Raw genomic sequence first — 12,015 nt, 5'->3', positions numbered from 1 at the left:
AACGAAGAGAGAAGTTTTAAAAATATAGGTTAGGAGGACTGAGTTAAAATCCAACCTCAGAGAATTCACAATAGCTCTGTGACTTTGGGCAAGTCACTTAACCCTAACTGCCTCACTCAGCCTTCTCCCCATATGTATTCCTTAAATTTCTTAAAAATTCCTGCCTCCTTAAAAAATGGAGAGATAGAGGGAGAAGGCATAAATGGCAACCTTTTTTTTTTTTTATTTTTTCATTTAGTATTTTATTTTCCTCCCAGTTACATGTAAAAACAATTTTTAACAATTGTTTTTTTAAACTAGTTCCAGATTCTCTCCTTTCCTCCCTCCCTTCCCCTTCATTGAGAAGGCAAACAATTTGATATATCCACAATAATCATGTTGTTGAAGAAAATAGACACACCCTCCAAAAACAAACAAAAAATCCAAAGAAAAGAAAGTAAATTTTTAGAAAGCATGCTTCAATCTATATTACGATATTAAGATAATAAGATAAGTTTTTTCTCAGGGGATAAAAAAGCATTTTTTTCATCATAAATCCTGCAGAGTTGTCTTGGATCACTGTATTGCTGAAAATAGCCAACTCATTTATAGCTGATCATTTTACAATATTGCTGTTACTTTGCACAAAGCACATTTCACTTTGCATCACCTCATGGAAGTCTTTCCAGGTTTCTGAGGATATTCTGCTCATCATTTTTTATAGCACAGTAATATCCCAACATAATCACACATCACAGTTTTTTCAGTCAGCCCCCAATTTCCAATTCTTTGCTCCCAGAAAAGAGCTGCTATGAATATTTTTGTACATATAGGTCCTTTTCCTTTTTTAAAAAAATATCGTTTGGAATAGAGACGTAGTAGTGGTATTGTTAAGTCAAACAGTATGCATGGTCCTTTGGGCATAGTCCCAAATTGCTTTACAGAATGGCTTAACGGTTTACATTACCAATAGGGCATTAAGATCTTATTTTTCCTACCTCCCCTTCAATATTTGTCATTTTCCTTTTCTGTCCAATGAGCCAATCTAATACATATGAGGTAGTACCTCAGAATTGTTTTATTTGCTCTCCTCCAATAAATAGTTTGTAGAACATTTTTTTTTTAAATTTTAATCGCTTTTTATTTACAAGTTATATGGACGGGTAATTTTACAGCATTGACAATTGCCAAACCTTTTGTTCCAATTTTTCCCCTCCTTCCCCCCACCCTACCCTCTCCCCTAGATGGTAGGATGACCAATACATGTTAAATATATTAGAGTATAAATTAAATACAAAATAAGTATACATGTCCAAACCATTATTTTGCTGTACAAAAAGAATAGGACTCTGAAATATTATATAATTATATAATTTCCTGTGAAGGAAATCAAAAATGCAGGTGGGCAAAAATATAGGGATTGGGAATTCAATGTAATGGTTCTTAGTCATCTCCCAGAGTTCTTTTGCTGGGTGTAGCTGGTTCAGTTCATTACTGCTCCATTGGAACTGATTTGGTTGATCTCATTGCTAAAGATGGCCAGGTCCATCAGAATTGATCATCATATAGTATTGTTGTTGAAGTTTGTAATAATATCCTGGTCCTGCTCATTTCACTCAGCATCAGTTCGTGTAAGTCTCTCCAGGCCTTTTCTGAAATCATCCTGTTGGTCATTTCTTACAGAACAATAATATTCCATAATATTCATATACCACAATTTATTCAGTCATTCTCCAATGGATGGGCATCTACTCAGTTTCCAGTTTCTGGCCACTACAAAGAGGGCTGCCACAAACATTCGTGCACATACAGGTCCCTTTCCCTTCTTTATGATCTCTTTGGGATATAAGCCCAGTAGTAACACTGCTGGATCAAAGGGTATGCACAGTAGAACATTTTTTTTCATATGGCCATAGACAGTTTTGATTACTTCATCTGAAAACTATATCCTTTGATCATTTGTCAATTGGGGAATGGCTCTTATTTTTATAAATCTGACTTAGTTCTCTATGTCTTTGAGAAATAGGAAAAAAAGATACCACATTAATCCACATAGGAAGAACTAACTCTTATTGAAAAAGATTCCTGCCTTAAAGTTAAAGCTGGGTCATGAAAGACTTGGATCTTGGTTAGAATCAATGACAAAAACAAATCCTAGAAAATAATTTTTGCAAGGGTTATGAATCAGCTTGAAGACATAATTGCTGCTTTAATACAATCTATTCCTACTCATAAACTGGAAGCCTAGAAAACATGAGGACAGCATATCTTTTTTAAAGTTGCAAATTTAGAGAAAAATGCAAGGACTGGGTCATTGAGTATCCTTTGCTCCAAATCATAGAAGTCACACTAAATCTCAAAAGCTGGAAGGAACTTTCAAGGTCATCCAACATGGGCCCCAGAATTCACCAGCAGTAAAGAATACTCTCCTTATTTGTCTTCCTAGGAAAAGTAATGAGAAAAGATTGGAGGATACCTTTTATTAAACATAAAGCTTTTGAGTCAGTTTAAAACTAATAAAAAAATTTCCAAAATGATTTTAAGAAAAGCAAAGTATCTTCCTAGGCAAAATTGCTAGGTTGACATTTTAAAAAATGAATAAATTTCCAAACTAGGGATAATAACTATGTATTAACCAAGGAAGCAAAATATACATTTTCATAATCTACTACATTTGGTAGACATAGTTAAATTTTTAAGACTTAAATTTATTACATAAAATGTAATCAAAGAACTAAGAATGTTATTGAATCATGAGCCCCCATAAAAGTCTCTCTACTTGTTCTTACATCAAAAATATATATATATATATAATGGCTTCTGGAAGAAAGGAGTATGGGCTGTATCTGAATAATAACGGGGATTCCTACATCCTTATGTTTTATAAGTTTTCTTTTGTCTGGTCTTGCAGTTTACAACTTTGTGAAACAGAAAAGACAACTTTTATTTTCATTATCTTGATTCTACAGATTAGGAGGTAAAACTCTCAGAGATTCTCGAGAGGTGAACAGAATTATTTAGGATCACGCAACTATTAAATAGCAACTTGTGACACAAACCCAGGACTCTGGACAACTACTACTCTTGCATCAGTCCTCAGGTGATCAGTGATTTGGCTACCTTGTTTAAAGTGAGCTTTGGCACTGACTTTTTGGAGATTCAGAAAGGAAGCAGGAATTATCTTTTACATATCCCTGTAAGGCACGCTACAGGTTATCACACAAACTTAGGTATGGATATGTATGAAGACACCTTCATCTCTACAAACAAGAAAGCCATCTATTGCCTGAAGTAAGATGGCTGGGCATCCTACCACTTATAATGTAACCTCTATATTAAAATGAGACTCAGAGTCTTGGCTCTCCCTCTGACATTGTGGAACCCAAGGCGAACCACTTTTCTACAGATCCCAGTTTTCTTTTCTGTAAAAGGGAAGACTAAGATGATTTCCAGAATTATTTTCAGCTTTAACTATTAGCACACATAGCTGTGAAAAGTTCTGAAAGGAGTACCATGCTCTTCCTCTTCTCAGATCAAATTTACTAAGACCCATTTATTAAAGTAAATCTAGGTTGGGCATTTACCCAGAAGAAGACCAAAAAGAGAGAAGAAAGTTCCCATGTGCAGAGGTCACCAAAACATTCACAACAATGCTTCTGTGGTAGCACAGAGCTGCCAACATAGTAGCTAGCCATCAAACGTGGGATGGCTAAACAGATGATGGTTTATGAATGTGACAGGAGCCATGAATATGAAAAATTTAGAGAAGCATGGGATGACTTACATGAATTAATTCAGAATGAAGTAATTAGAACTAGGAAAACAGTATGCCCAATGACCACAACAATGTGGCAAAATCCCTCAGAAAACAGAATGTTGTAGCCACCCCCAGGGCATTAGGGAAGGATCAGGAGAATGCTCGGCGAGGAAGGAGGCAGCCACTGGCACATTTGGCAACTCTGGTGCTTACTTTGGCTCAACTGTCTTTTCTCTCTCTTTTAAGCTTTGTGACAAAGGATTTTGTTGTTCAGGCATTTCTTCTCTGGCTCACTTTTTACAGATGAGCAAACTGGGCTAAACAGGGTTAAGTAGCTGTCCCAGAATTACACAATTAGTGTCTGAAGCCAGATTTGAATGCGGGAAGATGAGTCTTGCTGACTCCAGGCCAGTTTTCTGTCCACTAGCTGCCCCATGACCAACAATACTCACCCTCCAATCTTGACTTTCCAACAGCTATATACACACTACAATGTCCTATAAACATTTTAACTCCACTCAAAACTGAATTCATAATCTTTCCCCACAAACCCTCCATTCTTTCTAACTTCCGCTTTACTGCTGAGACTACCACCATTATCCCAAGACATCCAGACTGCCAACCTGGGTGTCAACCTTGAACTCGCCTTCCCCTTTTCTTCTGATCCTGTGAATCCATGATGGAGTCTAGTCCTTTGTATCTTCTCTTAAATACCCCCCAGCCCTCTCTTCTCGGCCACTGCCATCACTGCTGCAAACCTTGGACTACCAACTGACACCCGAGCTTCCTAGAACACCAGTCGGATCCTATGATTAGGATCCAGCTCGGCCTACTCCCCTTCCCCTCCTGACTTCCCTGGGCCCCATTTTCGGTCTCAGCCGCAGTCCGGCCTTCTGTAGAAGCCTTACCTAGCCCTCTTCAGTGCTAGTGCCTTCCCCTTGTGGATTAGCTTCATGTATCCTGTGTAAAGAGTATCTATACAGAGTTGTTTGCATGTTGTTTCTCCCACTAGACTGTGAGCTCTTTAGGAGTAGGTGGTTCTGCCTTTCTTTGTACATCCAGCGCTTCTCACAGATTCTGGCACATAGCAGCTGCTTAATAAAGGCTAGCTGACTGATTGACATGGGATGGCTTCCTAGGCAGGTAAGGGGAGAGAAGTTTATCAGAAATCAAAGTAATGTAAAAACAAAAAGATTAATAAAAATGAATTTTAAAAACTTTAAGGCAGACCTAAGACAGGTTTTCTTGACTATATTTCCTAAAATGGCATTTATGATAGAAACTCTAGGTACTGATGATGGAGTAGGAGAGCCAATAAACTAGTAAGTTTGTTGCAGAGAGCTGTCGCTAGTCTGAATGGTTTGATTAACAGTCACTTCCATTTCTTGTCTGTGTTTGTTTGAATGGGAAGGGGCAATTACCAAGAAAAGCTGCCCACAGTGAATTGTAGTATGACCTGCTGAAGGTCTCAGGGCCAGTAGACAGACATTGAAAACCTGGGCAGGGATGGAAGGATGTATGGATGGACAGACAGATGGATAAGAGGAATGAAGAAATAAATAAGCATTTCCTATATGCAGAACACTGGAGATACAGAGAGAAAAGCAAGTCAATCCCTGCTCTTGATGAGTTCACTTTCTTTTTTTTTTTTTTTTTTTTTTTTATTTTTTATTTAATAGCCTTTTATTTACAGGATTTATACATGGGTAACTTTACAGCATTAACAATTGCCAAACCTCTTGTTCCAATTTTTCACCTCTTACCCCCCCCCACCCCCTCCCCTAGATGGCAGGATGACCAGTAGATGTTAAATATATTAAAATATAACTTAGATACACAATAAGTATACATGACCAAAACATTATTTTGCTGTACAAAAAGAATCAGACTCTGAATTATTGTACAATTAGCTTGTGAAGGAAATCAAAAATGCAGGTGTGCATAAATATAGGGATTGGGGATTTAATGTAATGGTTTTTAGTCAGATGAGTTCACTTTCAACCAGAATAGTACATAAGAACTCTCAGCCCCAAGTCAGTCTGAAAGACCCAGCACTCTGCAACTGCACAGCAGATGGTAACATTTCTATGGCGGCATTTCCATGGCTAAATCATTTGAAGGTGCTGAGAACTTTTACATAGAAGCCACTGGTGGCAGCAGTTTGACCCGCGCCACCACCCAGCTTGTCCGGCTGCTCCGGCTGGGCCGCTTTGATTTTCCCAGGAGTTGGAGTCAGTGTTGGTCATGGCAGAGATGGAAAGTGCCCTGATTCCGACACTTTCCCAAGGTTAGTGGCAGATACCTGTGTCCATGTCCATGCTTTCTGAGGATATATTGGTCCTGTTGCCACAGTTCTGCTCACCTGTTTCTTTGTCTGAGGGGTACAATTGATACCTCAAGGGCTAATACAGTTCTATCGTAGGGAACCTCCCTCCCACAACAGACAATCAGCTAGGAATAGAAGCAGCAGCGTTCCAGCCCCAGCACTGGTAACTGGAGAACAAGCCAAGAATTAGGTGAGATAAAACTGTCCCTTTCCTTATTCTGCCCACTAAAAAACATATCCTTACAATTGAAACTCAGAGGGAAAAATCTAAATGTTATTTATAACCACAGATCTATAGCACAATCGATCATCACAGGCCTCAAGCCACTGTCAGCCCCTGGGCATGGGCTGACCCATTCCAGCTCTGGGGCTATTTTTAGCTCAGGGACTCCTGAACTGGGTCAAGCAAGGTCTGAAGTGAAAAGCAAAAAAATGGTCTTGTGGTTCTGGGCTCCCCAAGAATAACCCAAACCTGCCAACTTGTATATTCAAGCTTGAACTTGAAGAAAAGTCATGAATATGTGGCAAGTGACCTTTGGTTTCAATACTCTTCTCACTCAGCTCAAGTCCCTTGCTTGAATTTTTATGTGAACCAATACAAGTCAAATCATCTTTGCAATATTTTGCTTTTTTATATGTTTTCCCTAACAGATAAGTGCTCACTACACCAGAGATGGACATTATCTTAATGCGTTATTGGGTACTTTTAAAACTTAATAAAAATCTCATAAACCGAGATTTAGCTAAATTCTCCAACGTGCAATTCAGGGGGTGAGATTTTTATACCACAAGGTTAAAAACAACAACTTGGCCATGCCCCCTGAAGACCAAGGCTGCTTAGGCTTTGTCAAGTACACACCTCCTCCCTCCAATGTATTATCACTCCCAGGCCTGGGTTCCCAGAGAAGTTGCACAACCACAGTTACTCCCAACTTTCCTTAAGAGTCCTATGGGTTTATGGGACAATATTATTGCTTTGTTATGAGAGAATATAGCCTCCCATTCACAGTTGCCTTTTCCTTGAAGGTATGTCACTACAAAGAATGGTGCAGAACACATGGCCGCCCGCTTCTCCAGTTCTCAGAGACTTTGTGGTAGGCGTTAGCATTTTCCTGGTTTGATTTGCCTCACTAACAAGTCAAAGGGAATGTACCCATTTCTGATTTCTCCATGCCATCATTTTTTATTGATCCTCCTGTTCAAAGCAATCAATGCTTACACTATTTTGAGCTGTGCTTTGGTACTTGTCTTCTTAAGCTTACATTATTTGTCACTGAGCTTAAGTTTGTCACATACCAAGAAACAGTAGTTTGCCACTTCCTTCTCCAGTGGATTAAGGACAAGTTACCTGGCTTGATGGGCAAGCCCATCATCACACAGCTAGTAAGTGTCTGAGGCCAGACATGAAGTCGGGTTTTCCTGACCTGAGACCTAGGATTTTATCCCCCGAGTCATCAGCCACCTCCAACTCCGCCGTTACTACCTAAAAGATCAGATATTTAGGACTGTGCTCGTCTACTGTCAACATTCCTTTTTTTACTTCTCTCTGAGGCCTTCAAAGCCATTAGTCTGCCATGAATTTTCAGCACAACATGTTTTCCATAATAGAGGTGAGGAATACTTTTTTTTTAACTGTAGAATGAAATAGTCTCAGGTTATAAACTAGGTCCCCAAATGTACGTTATCAATTCACAACACATCAAATTTAGAGGAACTGATGTAGACTGAATCAGCAAAGGCAAGAAAACAATACATACAATGAGTACAATATAACTGGGAAAAAAAACACATATAAAAATCAAAAGAGAATGTAGCAAAATTATAAAGATCAAGCAAGATACAAATGAAGAAAACCCCCCTCCCCAACTTACTCTTTGGCTTCTGTCTCAAAGCCCAGCATCCTTTTCATTATATTATATTGCCTTCCATTTAAGTAGTGATAATTTTGTTTGTCTTTTTAGATTTTAGAAAACATTTCTTGGGGAAATGATCTATCCCAAAGACTCTGAACAAAATAAAAAAGCAGGCTTTGCCTCAAATTTCAAACAAGATTCTTAATTCTTTAATTTTATTTCTTGTATTTCTAAATATCTCTAAGGTATTATCCTAGATGCCTAATACATTCTTGGGTAAAGGCAAAATGAGCCACAAAGATATAACTAGGGACAAGGGAGAAGAAAGAGAGGGAGATCCTGTACTCAAGATTCAATGTCATGTGGGTCCAAGGTTTGCTCCATCTGTAGGTGACATAGAGAAATGCTTGTCACACTTAAAGAATGAGGCAACAGTATAGAGGGCTGAAACTCCAAAAAGGTGTGCTTGAATCAGACAACTGAGCACTTAAGGCTAATTACCTATCCAATGTGAGACAATGACTCTATTAGCATAAATTTGGATAAATGGTTCTTCTCACTGCTTGCAGAATGTTTGGTGTTCAGATAATCGTAGGCAAAGATTGGAGGGGGAAGGAGGGGGGGGGAGGGAAGAGAGGCTAGAGTCACTTGATGGTAGGAGGAGGAGAGAGGTGGTGAGTCTGGACTCAGGAATCCAGGATACATCTTTGGCAAGCCTTGTGGCAGCTTGTCTGCCTCCTTCACTTGTCCCTCTAAAGACCAAGGACTTTAATTTATCCTGACTCTGGATGACCCTAAGGCCCTCCAGGGAGCTAGCCCCTACACTATACAACAGGGCACCCCCCCATAATGCCACTCTGGGTAGCAGAGACAGAGGCCTCTTCTGGAAGACAAATAGGGCAGTTTCTTGGAAAAGCTTCTCTTCTCTACTAGAAAAACAATGTTGAGATGTCAACCCAAATGCAGTTTAGGGCAAAAGCCTAATCCAGCACCCACTGACCCTCCTAGGCCACTTCACTCTGGCAGATCCTGCTCCTTACACAGCTGGTCCTGAAAGTCTGCAGTGTGCTCCCTTTCTGTTTCTCTGCCTCTCTTTCTCCCCTTTATCAACATATCCCAGAATCCCTTCAACTCAGCTATCACCTCCTAAAAGAAGTCTTTTCTAATTCTCATAGTATTCTTGACTTCCTCGAATTATCTTCAGTTTATTAATCAGTTTACATACCCAGTAGACCATGAGATCATTTAGGACATGAACGGGGTTTTGTACTTTTTTTTTTTTTTTTTTTTTTTGGGGGGGGGGGTATTTCCAATACCCTGCTTATAACAGGCCTTTAATAAATGCCTGCTGAATTTAATGGGTAAGCAACATTTGGACTTAGAATGAGAATGAATCACACATAACATTCCCAGATCTGAGCACAGGGTACAAGTTTACAAGGGTAGTATAATGAATATTTGTTAAATGAATGTTGAATAAAGAACTAAGGAAGTGGTATGAGTGTTAATCAGCCAGCACTGAATGAGACAGATGGACAATACTGGACCTAGCAAAAGGTGGGAGCCGCCAAAATACAATGCCATAAGTTCACTTTAGCCCGCCCGTCTGCCTACATTTCCAAGGAAGTTTCAGGAAAGTTCACCTTCTTTTCTCTATAAGACAGAGAACACGCAAGTCGGCACAAGTCTTTTCCAAATGTCAGACACAGCCCCACCTTGTATCAACAACATTCACTGGAATTTGAACTTCCACAGTAACTAAAGATAATCTGAACACATCGATGACACAACAGGTATTGGCCACTGAGCTGCCAGGAAGGTAAGGCAGTTTGGAACCTGAGGTGATCCTAGATCTGCTTTGTGGTCCAGGCCACAGACAGAACCAGGAAGCATCAGTCTGGATCCATTTTTGTGGTAGGATCTTCAGCACGACTTCATCTCTGAGTCTCCTTTCTATCACCTCTCCCCAGGAGAGCAAGCACACTGGGAAATGAGCAAAGTATCATCGAAACCATAAAGGGCTATACCAATGAATTTGTCCTTTTCCCAGTGTTCACCTGCTTAAGATAATTTCACATGTGAAAATACCAGCTGAGCATGGGAGTAAAATTAGCAAGTATAAACTCCACTTCCTAATTCTGCAGCACAATCTACTTTCCTAAAACTAGAAGGGCCCTCCATCATGCTCCCCACTCAAAATTATACAAACTCCAACACTTTAAAAATCCAAATTGTTGTAGAAAAATAAATGTCTCAAACTGGTTTGAAAAGAACTACTTGGCATACTTTTAGATTCAGAAGATGTTGGAGCTAGAAGGAACCTTTGAAACTCAACTAATTTAATCCCTTTATTTATTTTACAGAACAGGAAGTGATATATAGTGAATTGTCTCAAAACACACACAAAAAATGCCACAAATAAAACTAGAACTCAGGCATCCTGATGCCAGATTTAGTGCTCCATTCTATTAGTACATTAGTTTGATTGTTTCATCTTATTTAAAAAGGACAAAAGAGAACATTACAACCCTTCTCTAACTTAAAGTTAAAAAAAATTCTCATAAAAATGTGTTAGCCTGAGCTGCCCATAAAATGCAATTTATGATGCAGACCTCCATCTGGGGTTCATAAGGTGCAACAGGGCTATGGAAAAATATCATTAGGACTCTGTATATCATTGTATGTACAGAACAATTACTTGTCTAGAAAAGCTCCTTCAGCACAGTCATAGTTTACACTACATATGAAGCAATCAAACAGAGAATAGCAAACATAATAAATATAGAGCATTGGAAATCCTATTTTATGTTGGTACTGAATGATCTGCATTTACTGCTACCATGGAGTGAAGAAAAAAATAACCAGGAGAAAAAAGGAAGCATTACTGCAGCCATTAAGTATCAGAATATGGAGATAAAGGAGGCCATGGTGATAGCACGGACAGAGTGTGGGGAAAGGGAATAAGAAGATGAGGGTTATGGGACTGGCTCTGTCAACTAATGAGAACAAAGCAAGGTAAACAAGTAGCCTAGATCTCATTTCCTACTAAGCAAAAAAAAAAAAGAGCTGAACAAAACTGATCCCTTCTCTCCTTAACATTCTATGTTGTATGACCATATAGAAATATGTTTAAAATGACATACATGTATGACCTATATCAGACTGCTTGCTAGCTTGGGGAGAAGGGGAGATAAGGGAGGGAGAAAGAAACTATTTAGAACTTAAAATCTTATAAAAATTAATGTTGAAAGCCATCTTTACATGTTAATTGGGAAAACAACATACTATTGAGAAAGAAAAAATTCTATGTTGTATTTTCTAAGGTCCCTCCTAGTTCTAACATTCTACACAAAATGTTCTAAGGTTCTTTCCAGCTAATTGTTTATGTTCTAAGGCCCCTAGCAGCTCAAACATTGTACATTTTAAGTACTCTGAGCTCTAAAACATTACATTCTATTTAGCTATTCCACTAGCTCTGATGTTCATAATTTCATGAATGAAATTATTAAGCATTTATTAACTACTTAATATGTATCAGGCATTGTGCTAAATGTTATTTGTTCAATACAGATACTTCATTCATAGAGAGCAAATGAGACCAAAACATTACTTTCAAAATGTCTTCTACTTAAAAAAATGTTAGATTCTCAGCTGAGAGCCCTCCCAGCTCTAAATCTATAAATCCTGCAATAGGATCTTCAAAGTATGTCACTTGCAAATGAGAAAACCAGGATCCCAGAATTTAGTGACTGGGTCTAAGTTCACAGAAAAACCAGAAGCACAATCCAGTTTCTCTGACTCCTCTTTCCAGGCCAAATTACACCCAAACTGGTTTTTCCTTATTCTTGTGAATCAACAAAAAAAACTAATCACCAAACATTCATTGAGCAACTACTACTTTGCAATTTTAGTGCAATAGTTCCAAGATTCTTTAGGAACAGACAGTCATGAGGGAAAAAAATTTTTCTGGAATTAAAAAGTACATCAAAAGAACAAAGATTGTTGCTTTAAGTTGATGGATGTTTATTATTCATAAGAGAAAGTTTTCAAGACCTTCTTCTTCTGATACTTTAGGAGATTTTTTTTTCCTCTTAAGATTT

General features: G+C 38.5%; 1 protein-coding gene across 1 annotated transcript in view; it reads right to left on the bottom strand.

The window, feature by feature from the left end:
• The window catches only part of HSD17B12 (hydroxysteroid 17-beta dehydrogenase 12), a 129,287-nt gene that overhangs the window by 51,623 nt on the left and 65,649 nt on the right, over positions 1-12,015 (bottom strand). The gene's annotated exons all lie outside the window — the stretch shown is intronic.

This window comes from Sarcophilus harrisii, chromosome 6, assembly GCF_902635505.1.
Source record: "Sarcophilus harrisii chromosome 6, mSarHar1.11, whole genome shotgun sequence".
Lineage (NCBI taxonomy): Eukaryota > Metazoa > Chordata > Mammalia > Dasyuromorphia > Dasyuridae > Sarcophilus > Sarcophilus harrisii.
This window is presented reverse-complemented; position numbering and strand designations above follow the sequence as displayed.